This window comes from Mauremys reevesii, linkage group 3, assembly GCF_016161935.1.
Source record: "Mauremys reevesii isolate NIE-2019 linkage group 3, ASM1616193v1, whole genome shotgun sequence".
Classification (NCBI taxonomy): domain Eukaryota; kingdom Metazoa; phylum Chordata; order Testudines; family Geoemydidae; genus Mauremys; species Mauremys reevesii.
Window position 1 is genome coordinate 48,401,987 of NC_052625.1, and position 17,542 is coordinate 48,419,528.

Sequence of the window (17,542 nt, forward strand, 5' to 3'; positions counted from 1 at the left end):
AGCTTTTCTGATGGGGAATCTAGTGGCAGTTGCTTTGAAGCATGTGTAATTGATTATCATACATTTATTTTAAAAAGCAGACATAACAGGGAATCTAACATGATGTTTTGGAATATATCTGCTCCCCACAATGTTCTTGAGAAAAATGTAAGGTTGCAGGCATCATTTCATGCCCTGTATGTTTTTGAACATAAATCAAAGAAATTGTTGGAGAGTTATAGATGTTCATAGTGACTGTAGCTATAATAAACACTTGCAGTATATATTTTCCAAGCTGTTTTGTATGGGTGAAAAGCTGAAGCTGACATTTTGTACGAACAATTCAACTTAATCGCTGAAAATTTATTTCCTAGTTAGTGTGGATTACCAGTGTAGCATAAAGTCATACACCTTGGCTTAAGTTCATCTGGTTTTGAAGCCGTGGTTAAAGCTGGGAAAGAATTTAAATTAGATTTAGAAGCCTAGAATTATTTATCCCAAATGTCACAGTTACAGTAATGCCTCTGCGGTGGTAGTTATAGCTATGTTATAAGTAGTATTTATATCTATATTGTTATTAGTGCTATTATTTTATTATTTATACATGTCTCAGAAGTGTGCTGGGCATGTTACAGAGCAAGAAAAAGGCCCTGAATGAAAAATCATACAATCTAAATTTTATGCAAGACACAAAAAGTGAGGGTAATAAACAAAATGGAGATGATGGAGCAATGGAAGGTGATGTGGGCAAGGATTATAACAATGTTATAGCTCACACGTTTACTCAGTTTAGGCATGTGCATATCTTGATGGTTCTATTAATTTTGATTAAATGTTTGTAGCTGACAAGGCAGAAGTGAGTTTTTCGGAGGAATTTGAATGAGGAGAACGTGGTGACTTGGTTGAACAGGAATTTGGAAGGTATTTCATGCATGGAAGAATATATAGAAGGTGGAGCAGAAGGAAGAAAAGAAAGGCAAAGATTGCATGGTGCTCTGATTGCATGGAGATGGGGACAATATAAATACTAGACTGGAGACAGAAAGACTTCTATGAATCTGATTCTGCAGCTTTTATTTGGGTAAAACACGTATTGTGTGAGTAAAAACTGTACAATTGGTTTCTTGGGGCCTGGTTATGCAAACACTTACCATTGATTGTAGTTCTTACTACTTTGAGTACTTCCATTGAATTCAAAGAGACTATTGCTCTTGTGGATAAAGTTGTGTGGTTGAGCAATATTACCAACCCCAGCAATTCAAAAATCACGAGTATGACTCCTAAAATCACGAGATTAGCTTAAAAATCATGAGTTTTTTTATTTTAAAAAACAATTGTATATCTTGGTGGGGTGGTTTATTGGCATTCTCATTTCTGAGCCTTGAGGGTGCACTTGAATCACATTTTCAACCTTTTTCCTGCAACTGCAAGGGCTAGAAACTTCTTTTTTTTAAAACAAAAGTGAGAATCTCACATTATCATTTCACTCCAGGGGCTGGGTCTTTAAGAAAACAACAGATATCGCAAGGCCAATCATGGAATCGTGAGAATCAGTGCCACTGCTTAAGTGTTGGCATCACTGGGCCCTGTGTGTTTACATATTATGATTTTTTTTTATTATAAAGGTCTGTTTTTATGGATGCCCTCACACTGTGTGAATGAAATTAATTTTTTTAACTGTTACAGATTAGGGATTTTGGGGGGCTAGTCCCTGCCTTGGCCTCAATATAGACTGGTGTCCCCGGGCATGAGCCCTCCAACTCTGTGCAGTTAAGTCAGACCACTCCCACCCTGTACTAAATCTAACTTTTCCCCCTCTCCTCATGCTCCACTTCTATATACTATTAAGGTGTCTAGCCCTCCTTCACTGCAGGATTCCATTGCTACTGCCCCCAAGAAGGTCTTTGCTACTCTGGCCCCTGTCATGTGCCACTCTCTCTCCCTTCCCACTAAAGAGCAGACAGAGAGACCCTGCGGCCCAGGAGCGGGCATTGGTTTACTTGTGGGGAGAGGAGAAGTTGCAAGGAGCAGCTGGGCCTGTATGCTCTTCCCTGGAGGTAGTGGATCCTCCCAGCCTGTGAAGAACTCAACTGCTCAGGGACTGCTCCACTCCCAGCTCCCCTCCATTTCTATGATTAATGTAGGGAGCCAGTCTGTTTGCTCCTTACCCCGCACTTACCTTCCACATATAAGTTGGCTCTTACTCTTGCTCCCTGAAAGCTTCTCATCTCTCTCTGCTCCTTGCAGGAGGGGAGGAGGGATGAGAGTACAGAAGATAGATCCCAGAGCTGCTGCAGAAAGGGTCTCCTCCTTCCTCTACCCCACCCCACCAGCCAGCTGCTACCCCGCCTCACAGGGGGCACTTCTTGAGAATGAAGTGCAGGGACAAAGAGAGAGACAGCTGTGACACAGCATGTACCACCAATGGGGTACACTTGAGAGGTCTGCGGGAAGATGGGCTTTTGAAATCCCGGTGTGCTGGGTTGTTGGGGTTAAGTCGGGCTCAGTATGTGCTGTCAGAGGGAGGAAAGTTGAGGGAAGGGGAGTCTCATTTACGCAGGTGTAGTGGCTGGGAAACCTCACATGGGAGACATCAAGAGTGGATGCTAATCCTGGCTGGATGTCCTGCAACTCTGTGACATTCCCCAGGTTTGTGGGGTGGATTTTGTCATGCCCACTAATTTTAGAACAGGACAACTGCATAAATCTAGAGTACTGGGCTTTATGCAGGACTCAGGAAGGTCAGTCTTTGTGAATAAGGACTTCTGCACATAAAGGCTTTTGGGCAGTAATCTTGGCTCACTGAAATCCTTATCCTCATAAATACTTTATTATTGATTGATTGAATGAATGAATTAGCACCTACAGGTCCCAACTGACAAGAGGGTCCCATTGCACTGGGCACTGTACATATGCATAAATTAGAGACAAATCCTGCCCTGAAGAGATCAATTAAAATAGACAGGATAGAGAAATGGTGAGAGAAGGGGATATAACATAAGAAGAATATTGGGAACTGAAGCAATAGTGATTTGCCCAAGTCACAGGGGAAGACTATGGCAGAACCAGGAGTTGAACTCAGAGCTTCTGAGTTTCAGTCCATTGTTTTCCTCCCAAACATTATCCCCATTTCACAGATGGAGAAACTGAGGCAGAGAGACTCTGCTCCCACTGAAGTCAATGGCAAAACTCCTTTGGACTTTAATGATGCAGGATCAGAGAGGTAAAGTGCTTTGTTCAAGGTCACACAGCAGAACCAGGTCTCCTGACTCCTAAGTTCTCAGTTAGTAGCACCACACGGACTCTTTTACTTCAGTGCAAATGAGATTTCTCCCTCCAGCAGGAGATGCTAACTCATTTTCCCAGTGGAGACACTCAAGGAGCTGACAAGCTCTTGTCTTCCTGCAGGAAACTCTGGGAAGGCAGCAATTGTTTGAATGTTTGTTGTTGTGGAGGAGGATATGTATGTTGGATTTTAATGATGGTCTCTTGATACAGACTGTCTGTTACCATTGTAACCAATCAGATTGCTTAAAAAAATTCAAGGAACATGCAGTCTGATTTTTCAAAGATGCTGAGCGGGAGGGGGCTGGGGCAGAAAGTTGTTGTGGGGGAGGAGGGAGGGCTCCAGCTGGGGTGTCGGCTCGGGTCTGGGGTCAGGGATGAGGGGTTTGGGGTGAACGAGGGGGCTCCAGGCTGGAGGTGGTGCTGAGGGATTCAGAGTGTGGGAGAGTGCTGCAGGTTGAGGCAGGGGGCTCTGGTATGGGAGTGTGGGCTCTCAGATGGGGCCAGGGATGAGGGGTTTTGGGTGCAAGAGGGGGCTCTGGGTTGGGGGGGGCGGGGCTGGGGCACAGGCTTACCTCTGGTGGCTCCTGGTCAGTGGTGCAGCGGGGGTTGGGGGCCTAAGGCAGGCTTCCTGCCGATCCTGGCACTGCAGATTGTGCTGTGCCCCGGAAGCAGCCAGCAGCAGGTTCAGCTCCTAGGCAGAGGCACACAGGTGGCTCTGCATGCTGCTTTCACCTGCAGGCACCTCCTCTCCAGCTCCCATTGGCCAGTTCCCAGCCTATGGGAGTGCGGAGCTGGTGCTCGGGGTGGGGGCAGCACAGGGAGCCCCGTGGCCCCCCCGCCTAGGAGCCAGAACTGCTGACTGCTTCCGGAGCACAGCGCAGTGTCAGAATAGGTAGGGACTAGCCTGCCTTAGCTGGGCAGCAACACTGGCTGGACTTTTAATGGCCCGGTTGGCGGTGCTGACCGGAGCTGCCAGGGTCCCTTTTCGAGTGGGTGTTCTGGACGAAAAGCGGACACCTGGTCACCCTAACACCAACATAACCGTGAACCCCAATTTTACATGCAGGTATGTACAATGTGCACACTCATGCATGTAAACAGATATACATAGAATTTCAATTATTGTGCTGTTTGAATTCTTGAACGTGGCTTGGTTTCTGCCCTTTGGAACAAAAGTTCAGAATATTAGAGAAATAACACAATATACTTCTAACTACTACAGTCATAGTGCCAAAGGGTGTTGAATAATCTAAGTCAGGGGTTCTCATACTTCATTGCACCGTGATCTCCCTTCTGACAATAAAGTTACTAAATGACCCTGGGCAGGGGGGTCAGAGCTCTGCCACCCTGGGTGGGGGGAAAGGAGACTGTAGGCAAAGCCCCATTGCCCTAGGTGGGGGTGGAGCTCAGGCTTCAGCTTCAGCCCTGAATCCCAGCAAGTCTAATGCGAGCCCTGGCAACCCCATTAAAATGGGGTTGTGACCCACTTTGGGGTTCTGACCCCTAGTTTGAGAACTGCTGATCTAAGTGATCATAAACTATCTTGCAAACATCCAGAACAAAATATACAATAACTCTTCTTAACTGGACTCTATTATTGTGTTTAAAAATTGAACCATATTACATTTCCTTTTGATTTTCATGTTTGTGGCCCAGAAAAGAGAAAACTGACCCCTTTTTTAAAAAAGCACCTTACATGCTGTTCAGTCATGTTCTAATTGCAATGTATGCATGTTCCAGTTAGTATTTGGAACATTATCCAGGGCTAAATGTTACAGTCAAAATCATTATTAATGATAACAAAAATAATTACCCACAAAGAGTGTTACTCAGTTTGAGTTGCAGCTCCTTTCCACAGACGTCCATATAGCTCCCGCGGACTGATTCAAAATTTTGTTTTTCTGGTTGTATTTGTTTACTTGGACATCACTAAGAAACTGAGACCCACATCAAGACTCTGAACTTTCTCCTTCCCCAAGTTATGGAGTGTTTGGATCTGAAGTTTTGGTTAAGCCTGCTATAAAAATAGTGGCCAGCTCTGCAGTTTGGCTCTGAAACAGGCTTCTGAATCCTTGCAAAGTTTTTGGTTGTTGGAATCGGAGGATTTTATTTTAGTAGGAATGTGCCAGAAAGTTTGACATAGGACACTGGGGTGGGGGTAGAGGTGGGAGCAGAGGTGGGAGCGGGGGAGAGAGAGAGAGAGAAAAAAAACAAACAAATAATTTGCTCAATATCTGAAAGAAAGCTAAGAAAAGAGTGTGACTGATGTAAGACAGGGTCAGAATGAATTTAGGACAAACACAGGTTGTGTATGGCACCTACTATAACAGTTCCAACACATAAAGTGCCTTAGGGCACAGCTAACACCTTATCACCTGCAAAGACCACAATCAAGACAAAGCAAAACATACTTGGACAAATACTACACTCCTTACACAGTCTTGACAAAACCCCATTGACGTGAATGGGAGTTTTGCTTGTATCAGGACTGATTAAGGACTGCAGGATTTCAGCTCATTGTTAGCAAAAATGACACAGTAAATTCACAATTTTAAAAGTCCTCCTGGACATGCAGCAAACCCACTTATTTTAATTGTGTGAAGTTGTCCAAGGTTGCTTTGCTCTCCAGAGCCTGGCACTAGCTCCAGTGAAATGTGATGCCATTGGTTTTCAGTAAAGGTTTCTTTCTGCAGGGCTGCAAACAGAGATCAGCTGCTACTGTGTATACACAACTAGGGAGCAAATCAACCAGCACATTTAAGCAGCCTTTTTAACCCTGAGACTTTCCAAGATTTCTTCTTTACACAGGAAGTTTCCTTTCTATTGTCAGATTTAGCACTTTGCTCATGTAATCAGATCAGAGCTAGGATCATTGCTGCACAGTAGAAAGACTTCCTTAAGACATTTGTCCTTGAAACTGCACCAAACTCTTGGAAGAACCCAGAACCTGTAAGTATGTATGATTTAGGCAACAATAGCACAGTGCAAAGCTGCAATCAACCATTATACAATATCCGATTAGCAGTGCAGTAGGGATTTTTTTTCCAGACGTTATGTTACATTCATTTTCAATTCGTTCTGAGGAAACAAATCAATTCGGGCTTCTGATACAGTGACTTTGCAGTAGATGAGCTAGTAATATGTTTGACTTAACTGTTTGTTGCTCTCATGTATCTTGTGGGACAATTATTGTAGCCAGCAAACAGTAGAGAACTTTTATGATAGTATTAGGCATTATAAATGTGTGTGGTCTCCATCTTGTAAATAAGTTTGTTTGTTTGTTTGTTTTTTCAACCGCACCCCACAACGAACAATAAATAACAGGGCAAGTAGAATTAGTTCATGTAGTCCTTAAGAGCAATAAAACATATTAGTTTGCAGGCTTAATTTACTAGTAAAGAACATTCCACTGTTGTTTTGTCTTAATTGAATTCTACTCAGTACTGTCTATTCTGTGTTTTACTATCTTGTATGTGTCTGTTTAAGTTACTTTGCTAGGACTGCAGTGTGGTTAGACCTGTGTTTAAGCACTATTTATATTCCAGGCACATGCCTGGTAAAATAAGTGCTCAAGATTTAAAAGCTTAAAAAAAGGATAGTTTTATTAGCCTTGAAAGTAAGAGAAGGCACAACATGGATGAATGTCAGATGTAGACCATAGAACCTAAGTCTCCCATGCACTAAGCCAGATCTCAACACGTCCACTCTTGCAACTACAACTAATAAAAGCCTTGAGCTCCCTTTCTATAAATTTTTAATATGCAACAATACTTATGTTTATAAGATTAATTTCTCCCAGGTTAGCCTGATTGATAGCTGGATTGTGGTTTCTTAAGAGCTTTCTCCATGAAACTCACAGAAGAGCTGCATTCCATTTAACTAGTGAATGTAAAAACTGGTAACCATGGATTCAGCCACCACTAACTGCCGGGTGCAATGACTTGTTGTAAACAATACAAATGAGCCAGGATAGCAGAATCAACCAGACATGAAATGATTTTAATAGAAATTACGGTAAAGGTCATGTGATACTGTATCAGCTTGTATTCAGTATTAAAGGGAAAGTATTTCAATTTTTCAGGTTCAATTTAAACTGTATATCTCCACCAGCCCCACTGTTGCACGAGATCCACTGAAGGGGAAAAAACATTCTCAGGAAATGTTTCTGTTTAATTACATATTATGACTTAGGCCATGATCCTGAAAACACCTATGCACATGGTTAACTCCTGTGAGTAGTCCCATTAAACTAAAAATCAGTGTGACTACTCATGCTTACAATTAAAGGTATGCATAAGTATTTGTAGGATCAGGCACTTAGTAGGTAAGTTACAGTACAAAAGATCTTTGTAATTTAAAGAAACAGGCAATTAATGCTGAAATTAAATTGTGAAATAGAAGTTTTAGTATTTTGACAAGAAGGATAATAGGTTATATCTGTTGTGGAGGTTGTAAGTGTTATGACTTTCATTTCTCATTCACCATTTCCCAATCCCTGATCTTAATTTATAGCCTCTGTCTTTTGGAGAACTGATAAACCAATGGTGTCAGCTAGTATAATACTGCATGACGATAGGCACATGCAGATCGTGTGAGCAGTGGTGTGTCTTATCTCAAGATTTTCCATCCCACCAAATCTTTGCTGACTCCTGACTGTCATGTGCCCCATCAATCACAAATCCTAACCATAACCAAATCCCTTTCCGTGTGTGTATGTGTATCCATATGTGTGTCTGTATTTTCATTTTCCCCCTTCCAAATTTCAAGCCCTTCTCAAAGCCTAGAAGATTCAACTATTATCCTCCATTAATCTAGGGTGCTTCCCTTTGCCATGCCTGTGCTAACCATGTAGAGTTTGTAAAAGAGAACAATAAATAATAAAACCAAACAAAAATACCCAAGAACTTTGTCATATAACAACTCCAATGATTGTAAATCTAAGTCCACAACTCCCACATCCCAAAAAACCCTCCCCTAAGAACTTTAACCCTCTTCTATTGTTTTTGTCATCCCTCTATCAACTCTTTGTGGTTTCTTGTACTTATTATGCCACAATGTTATTTGGATGAATGCAACTGTAAGCTCCGTGGGCAGGGAACTTGACTTATTTCTGTGACTGTAAAGTGTCACACACAGCTTTTTCATATCAGTAATGATAATGTATGGAGATTTCAGCCAGGAAGTGTTTTGAATTATTTATCATCACCCTGTTAGAATTGACCAGCATATGTCAGGCATACAAGGGTTACAATTAAAAAGTATATAGCTAGACAAAGGGAGAAATCCTGTTTGGTTTACTCTTCTGAGTAGTCCCACTGACAGCAGTGGGACAACTTGTGTGCATAAGGAGAGTGGGCTTTGGCCCACATGTAACAATAACAGGCCACTCACTACATATAGGCCCTGTTAACCCGACTTCTGTTGAAAAGAAGTGCATTTGAAAAGCAAGTAAAAGGAGAGCTCTCTGATTAGACAGGTATGTCAGAAAAATCTTTCAAATACAACAAGGACCTTTGTCATTGTTTGAGTTGTATAAGTGTTAAGATTTTGGTAGCGCACAGAAAAGAGGGGGAAATACTATTTTGTCTCAAAAAATCATATCTTTAAAATGTGCAAATCCAGCCCTAACATAGCTCCCCCCAAAAAGGTGACTTAACAGTGAAGTTACCATACAACTGTTCATACACGGACTGATGGAGATCTAGAATTAAATTAAAATGTTCAGAGAAAAATCAAGACTAATATCCAAATAAATTATAAGACAGTACAGCTCTTCCCCCCCCCCCCGCCCAAGTGTGTTAATTATTGAACAAAAACCCCGGAAATACATACATATTATTGGGCCTGGCAGAAGCAGTGATCTTTTGAATGTATCAGAGAGGTCTCAGCCTAGAAGAACAAAGAATTCAGGATCAGACGTGTAGTATGGCTTCAGGGACCCTGTAAACATGGGGCGAGTGGCAGCCTTCCTTTGTTTCAAGTGGGTATCTTTACTGACTGTGACACCAGTTTTTCTCTCTCGATTTTGAATAAGATATTGGATTTATGACCTAAAACTTTGAGAAGTTAGAGAATGGGATGACAAAGCACTTTTTCCAACAGGCAGAATTGGAGAGTGAGTTTTCCTGTCTCTGATCCAGGATTCATAGACTATAGCGATGGGCACAATATAAGAACCTACACAGAAAGAGAAGTCTATTTTGAGTAGAAGTTACCAGAAAACCTCTCTGCATACTTGAAACTGAGACGCAGACACATAACACTTAGTGAAGATTCAGGGCACACAAGTTTTTTTGTTTTTTTGTTTTTTTTAATCGTATAACACAAGATAGAGCACATTTTTGGACACAGTGAAAGTAATCAATGATTACCATTAAGTATTAATAATTAATAATATAGTTGATGGTAGCCTTGCATCTTGTAAACATTCCTCCAGCTGATCTGCAATAAGAAAAAGAAGCAAGTCTGTTGGGATGGGCACTCTAGCTGGTTTTTTATTTTAACTGAACTTTTGCTACTTTTTCATTGTCTAGGTACCAACATGTTAGCACTTGAGCAATGTTTGTTTGGTTTTTTGCTTGTGAAAATACCAGATGGACAGTCCTGATAACTAAATTCCTGTCATGTTAGTGAAAGCTTCTGCAAACTGAGTCAAAATAGGTTTGGAAGTACCACCTGAAGGGATGAGAGAGTGATTCAATATCCAGGTTCACTCAATACTTGGCCTGTTCTGTTGAGGCTGCCAAAAAGGGTGAAAAATGTGTTGGTGTCTTTTATTAAGTGGGAGCCTGCCTACCAGGGACTGGACTGAAGCCACAAATTCATTTCATATGGACCACTAAGCAGCCATCACCAAATATCTAGTCATCAAATATTTCAGAATATTGCTATTTAAATTCCTACACATTTCAAATATTAACAGTATTTATAACAACAAAGTATTTATAGATTCGATTTCTAATGTGGTTTTACAACACAACTCGTATGGATAACACAGGCCTTATCCAACTGAAGTCAGTGGAAGGCTCCTGTTGACTTCAGTGGGCAATGAATTGGGCCCATAATGATTTTAATTGTCTTTTTTTATTCCTTTTTGCTTTTCAAATTTACTTCTTTCAGGGGTCATCAAAGGTGTTATGTTCTCCAGGACACACAATTGTCTTGTGGTCTAGAAAAAGAGTGATAATCAGAACCAGCTGGATTAAAATTAACTTATTCTGACTTGAGCCTGTGTTTGATTATGCTGAAATATTCTTCCATTGTTTGTCTGTACCAGATGGTAGACTGGTACAGACAAACAGTGCCAGACTGGCCATCAGGATTCTGCATGCACACGCTTTCTCTTTCCTGGTAAGGCTTTAAAACTGGGCTGTTGGACCTGTTTAGTGTTATGCTAAGAATTTCAAAAGTGACCAGTGATTTTTGGACACCTCTGTTATCAGGTGCCCAACTTGAGACCCCTTTAAAGGGGCTTGATTTTTCTGAGGATGAGTGCTTAGCACTTTCTGAGAATCAGTCCCCTTTAAGGGGTCTCAAGTTGGGGACCGAAATCACTAGTCACTTTTGAAGATCTTTGCCTTAAGCTTTTTCAGAGCTGTAGCTGGATGATGACTTGGCTTGGAGTGGTGTTTTGTGAAGGCAAAATGAAACAATGGCTCAGAAGTAGCTGAATCAGTGATCCTATGCCATCACTAATTTTTAGCTGTACTTGTGCTATTTCATGTGTTCTAGCAATATCTACTATTTTATTTACATTCAGCTTAGTTTCTTGAGTTATCAGCCTTTCATGTATTTTTGGTCAAATAGGCCCAGATACTGTCCCAAACTGATGTCTCCTTAAACTGTCTTTAGCTAATAGCTTTACCTCTGTCACATACTGATCTATGAGTTCATTTGGACCTTCTACTTTATTATAAATTGTATAGCTTTTGTGGTGTCATATACACTTCTACTCCGATATAACGCTGTCCTCGGGAGGCAAAAAAATCTTACTGCGTTATAGGTGAAACTGCGTTATATCGAATTTGCTTTGATCCGCTGGACTGCACAGCCCCGCCCCCCCGGAGCACTGTTTTACTGTGTTATATCCGAATTCACGTTATATCGAGGTAAAGGTGTATATCGAACCTATTATAATATGGCTTTCTTTTTTTCTTTCTTTCAACTGACATTTTTTATCCAAATTTTTATAAATGTCTTTACTTTTCTCTCCAATCCAGATTAACAGGTGCCTTTTCCCATCTCATTTCTGGATTTCAGGTGACCCTGAAAAATAAACTTTTCCCACTCCTTGTGAAGGTTCCGGCTTTTTTAGTTCATCTTGAGTAGCTGAACTGGGTAGAAATATTTTTTTCCTTAGGTTGCATCTACACTTCGAGAGCTTCTTATAGCTGTGGCCTTATCTACACTACCGCAGTAGGTCAACCTAAATTATGCTACTCTAGTTATGTGAATAACGTATTTGGAGTTGACGTAGCTTAGGTCGACTTACTGCGGTATCTACACTGCGCTGCGTCGATGGGAGATGCTCTCCTGTCGCCTTACCTTACTCTTCTCATTCTGGTTGAGTACTGGAGTCGACCGGAGAGCTCTCTGCCGTTGATTTAGCAGGTCTTCACTACACCCGCTAAATTGACCCCGCTGCATCGATTGCAGCAGTGCCGATCTACCTGTAGTGTAGACATGGCCATACAGTGTTATTGTTTACTTCCATGGGTATAATCCTGTGAGCAATAGAGCTGAACCTAAGAAATTATTCCATTTGTACTAGGGTAGTGCCCGCTGGCCTAGAAGTTATACAAACAGACAGGGGTGCTGGAACAATTTGTATAGTGTGATGCTGATGATGGAAACCGTGTGTTTGGTGTTTGTTATTACTACTTTAAGTCAGTGGGTGTGGCAGCAGCATCCCTAGTTCTAGCACCACTGCAGACAGATAGTCTTTATACCTAACAGCTTGCAATTTTACAAAATTCTAGCTAGAGAGATTCTCAGGTAGTGAACAAACTTTGCTTTTAATAGCAGCTACTAAAAAGAATTGCATCACAAGTAAAACACCATTTCTACCAAAATCTAACTGCCTATACATTTAGTTAAACAAAATTTGTAAGATGGTTTATAATAGCACCAGCTGGTGACTTCTAGTTATATTACCCGTGTATTTCTAAAACAACTATTGAATATATCTATATATATCTATATAGATCAGTTAGTTTAAGTGGCAGCGTATGTATTTTAAACTGGCCTGTAGATTTCAATTCAATAAACTCCTCTTTACAAAATAGCATTTATGAACTCTAATGGGTTAATTTTGGTATCGTAAGACTATGAAAATTGATACACGAATCAAAAGAAATATTTCATTTTTGGTTAATGGAATGGCATAATGGAACGAAACTACAGCATTTCAAGGATAAACGGTCTTGTAAAGTCCCTCAGTGTGGTGTATGTGATGCTCATTTTCAGAATGGATTTGGATTTTCCAAATCACCCCTTTTGTTGGTGAAACACATGCTGCAATTAGCCAAATATGTTTAGACTTTTGTTGCAGAAAGTCTTTTTCTCGTTTTCCCTGAAGATGTTAAAATTCTACATTCATTGGCACAAATTAGATGGAGTAATATAGATTGCATTAAAACACCAATTGCAGGCCAAGAGAAGCAGAAATCTGGTCATTGCTTTTAGAATGTCAAAGTAATGGTTAATGTATGTATGGTTAATGTATGTAGCCAACAGAAAATGCATGCTGGTCAGCAGATGCTCTGTCTTGGTGGCTGCCAGAACACTTTCTGCAGCATGTTTGCTAAACGCTATATACAGGACCTCTGTTCATTGGGTTACTCATTGAGCTTTTAATAGTCAACTTAATTTTAGTTAAGGTTCAGTTTAGTAACTCTAGAAATTAATGGAAAATATGCTTTGTGTTAAACCAGTAAACTGTATTAAACATGATATGCATAGACAGTATCTTTGGAGGTAAAAGATAAAAGATCAATTCCTATGGATCCTACAGTCACAAGCTTTTAAGGATAAATTACAGAAACTTTGTAATTATTGTGGGTAATCTTGCAGAAAATTAAATCTGGAGTTTGCATGTGTGAGGAAGTTTGGTCTCCTTTGCGCACCATAGCTGTGTAGTGTAAAAGCAGCTCACTGTAGTGTGGGCTCCTTGGTTACCTGTCAGGCTTTGTGTTTCACTTCACTGCAGGTAAAATGCTGTTTCTAAGACTGGCTAAATCCCTGGCAAAAGCAAGAGATCTTATTGTCAAGGCATGTTTCTGAGACCTGTAGTTCTTACTTTCTCTGTCTCTTTGAGAGTGGCTTTAGAACCTGCTGAAGTTTACAAGGTAAGAGGGAAAGTCTCATTCTTTTCAGATTTTTTTATTATTAGTTGTTTCATGGTTTCAGACTCCTGGTGGAGTACAAATACAGACCATGGGCAAGACATTTTGTCCTACTTAAATAAGGTCTAATTTAACTGCAGAGGGCCAGTTATTACCCTATAGATTGAAACACCAGGGACTATAAATATACCGTAATTAAGAACTGGTTTAAAAAAAAAAGACAAGGGTACAGTATGGCAACAACAAAAAGCAGCAAGAGGTTTTTCTGTTAATTTTATCAAGGGAATGTTTTAAAGTGCTCTTGGAAGATGTCTGTCTGATGTCCCTGGAGAATAAAAGCCTCTGTTTTCCCACAGGACAGGTATTACAAGGAGATTTGCAGTGCAGACTTTCTCACATTGTCCTTTATGGCCTTGTCTACATTAGGGTTTTTTCAGCCCCATTAATCCCAAAAGATGCAGCCCCATTGTGGGAGAGGCAAACTATAAATTTGGCAGGGCTTAGGTTTGACCATTCCAAGCTGGTCTAGCATCAAATACTTCGGTTGTTACCAAAATTGAAATGGAAGATATCAAGGAGTTTAAAAATCTTACTAGAAATAAATGTCCTTAGCAGCAAAAGCAAGCATATATTAGCAGTAAGGGGTACTCCAGACTTACCAAGGGGTGGGGCAGTCTTTCTCACAATAGCAGATGCAATTCTGCTTCAGACAGCTGAAAAGAGAATTCACTTGGGAAGAGCTGCATGGTCCCCAAATCAGAGCAGCATGCCTTACAAATGCCATAGACAGTCTTCAGATGCTTCTATTTTATAATCTTGCCCATCACATTATGTGATTTCAGCATAGCAATTGAGCTATCTGTAGTGATTTTATTAACTATTAAAAGTATTTTCTTTGACTAACAAGAAGAGAATGTGTTTTAGTTCTAACGATCAGTGGACAGGGAGTCAAGACTCTTGGACACTAATCATAAAGTAGATCTATCAATAGGGATGATAATAATAATATTAAATATCTACCTTGTAGGAGTATTGTGCAGTTTAATGTTTGTAAAGTGCTTTGAGCGTCTTGGGCGAAAGGTGTTATAGGCATACAAAGTATTTCTCACTGATATAAGGCTCTTATTTAGGCTCCCCCTTTAATCACTTTTATTTATAACAAAACCTTGAATATCAGTTCCAACATGGTTAGCTGCCATAAATGATGTGATAATGAGGATGGAGTATAGGTCACAAGCCTGCAAATATGTGTGAGGAGATGGTGAGCTTAACCTACCAGGTGAAAGAAAGGTTAGTATACCAACTGCAGGAACACTTCAAAGCATGTAGATAGTTTGCTGCACTAACTTAATTATCTGTGCTATAGATATGTTTGACAAACATATCTATAGCCCAGATACTATTACTTCACAGTGGGAGATAGCAGAGTGCTTCTGTTTGGTTGGCAGTTTACTGAATCCTTCCTTCTGCTTCCCTGCATTACTCCTTTCAAGGACTTTCCCCCCTCCCCTTAATCCATTTGATGAATGGAAACTTATTCCTTTCTTGGTAATGGCAGAAAATATTTTAAGGAAGGCAGTGTGCCGCCAGATAGGATGGATTGAAATGATTCTTAACTGAGACTGATAAGAATTCACCTTTTTTTTTTTTAATCCATTGATAACTGAGCACCTAAGTAAAAGCTGTCTCTCTCTCGCTCCCCGCCTGCTTCCCCCCTTTATGTCTTCACTGAATTGTGTTTTGGAGCCAGTTTTGTTTCTCCATGAAAGAATGCCTCTGATCATTATATAATGCTATAGTGTGCTTCTGAGCAACTGAATGTTGTGGACTTTTCTGCAAATGGTGTGATCTGAAATGTAAAAAGGGAGCATTACAAACACCACTCATCCCAGCAAAATTGAATGAAGTGACCTGTTCTTTGTCACCAAGATGTGGCCTGCTGTAAGGCTGTTGGTAAGCTGTGGGCTTTAATAGGTAGAGACTATGGGGAACCTCTCAGCTTTTTATCCTTTCCTCTTCTGTAAGGTCTTGTACACGGGAAGGTACTGTTTTAAAATATGGTTATTTTAATACTGATCCTCTGAGGTTGGCAGGGGAAACCAGAAGATGGGGAAAGAGAGAAGATCATGACAACATGCTAAAAAAAGCCAAAATGTTCTATATAAATAAAAATGGAGTAATAAAACAAATGAAATGAATTCATACATAAGGGGAATCCATTTTAGGAAGGCTCTTAATTCCAGTGCTAGATTATCCGTTATGGAAAAGTGAAAAGCATTAACTAAGAGGCACTACAAGCAGGGCCGGCTCCAGGCACCAGCTTATCAAGCAGGTGCTTGGGGCGGCCACTCCGGAGCGGGGCGGCACTTTCAGGTATTCGGCGGCAATTCGGCGGAGGGTCCCTCACTCCCGCTCGAAGCGAAGGACCTCCCACTGAATTGCCGCAGATAGCGATCGCGGCTCTCTTTTTTTTTTTTTTTTTTTTTTTTTTGCTGCTTGGGGCGGCAAAACCCCTGGAGCCAGCCCTGACTACAAGTATTCCTTTAATTCAGTGAATTCACTTGAATTAATTCAGTTGCCAATACTTCTAACCAGAGAGAGCCACAGGTAAAATCTAAACAATTTTTTTGCCCCTGTACAACAATGCCTTGGTTACAAGCACAGACACAGAGGTTGGACATGTACTCTTTTTTTTGTATGTACAAAGAGAGTATATATTGGTTATCTCTGTTGTGTCAGTTGCCCATGTATACTTAATACTGAATTTTGTTATTCAACAAAGACTCAAAGTCCAGAGACACAGGCCAAATTCTGATCTCAGTTACGGTGGTGTAAATCTGGAGTAACTCCATTGCTGTTAGTGGAATTACTCCAGTTTTCCACAGGTGTGTACCTGAGACCAGAACTTGGCCAATGATCAAGTCAGTAATTTTCTGATCCGAAGATGCAGTTGATAAGACATGTTTTACTTATATGTTCTGTACTAAAGCTAGTGCCAACCAGTTCTTAAGAAAAGCCTCTGCTAAAATGAAAGTGAAACTTGCAGTTTATCCAAGTTATTTGTTGTGGGTTGTCTTTTTTTTTTTTTTGGTGGTCAGATTGAATTTCATAAAGAAACTATTGTATTGTAATAATTCCTACAAGCTTTGGCTATTTCTTTGGGGGGAAAGTACTGACCTTTCCCTATTTTTAATAAAACCTTTATGGTTTTCAGTTTGCCTCCTCTACGATATTGCCGGAATTTTTATTTTGTGTTGATGATCAGGGAAATTCTATTTATTTCTTCTGTATATAAGACATCTGAAAAGTCTTTGGGAAGAGGAAAGTAAATCAAATTTATAGGGCTGATTATCCTCTCACACTTGTGTAACTGAAAGGAAGATCATGTCCTATGTACTATATTGCCTGTACATGCAATGTTACATGGAACAAAATAAGTACATTGTGATCTATTAATTTAAGCACAAGACATTTGGAACAAGTTAATAAAAGCAAGCAGTCAGTGGTAAATTTATGAGGGCAAATATTGCCTTTTGGTGCACATGTGCCTCTCCCCTTGCCAGTTAATAGAAGATGTGCATACACCTAAAGGAAGCAGTGTGGTCCAGTGGATGGGACAAAGGACTGAGTTGTGGCTCTGCCACTGGTCTTTTGTAAAGGGCTTTGAGATCTCTGGATGAAAAGCATTATAAAAGAGTTAAGTATTATTAAGTCTGCTTTGTTAGACAGTGGGCTTTATTGGTTTTATTTTTTTTATTTTATGGTTTGTGCTTTGTATGAAAAGAGACTACTAGGAAAGCCTTTTGTGCTTTAGCACTGGCATTTTCCTTTGGCCTCCTTTTTCTTGCTCATGCCTGTGCTACTGAAAGTTAAAGGACATAGTAAAGTTACATAAATAACAAGCATATTGTAATAGATCATCATTAACATGA

General features: G+C 40.4%; 1 protein-coding gene across 7 annotated transcripts in view; it reads left to right on the forward strand.

Annotated features, from left to right (window-relative positions):
* Nucleotides 1-17,542, forward strand: part of ESRRG (estrogen related receptor gamma) — a 473,961-nt gene that overhangs the window by 27,476 nt on the left and 428,943 nt on the right. The window contains exon 1 of one of the 7 annotated variants that reach the window (XM_039530378.1): nucleotides 6,013-6,216. The exons of 5 other annotated variants lie outside the window; for them this stretch is intronic. The gene's annotated coding sequence lies outside the window, so the exon portion shown is untranslated. Of the gene's footprint in view, nucleotides 1-6,012; nucleotides 6,217-13,504; nucleotides 13,614-17,542 lie in introns of those variants that run through there. One more of the 7 variants, XM_039530379.1, reaches the window with a different exon arrangement.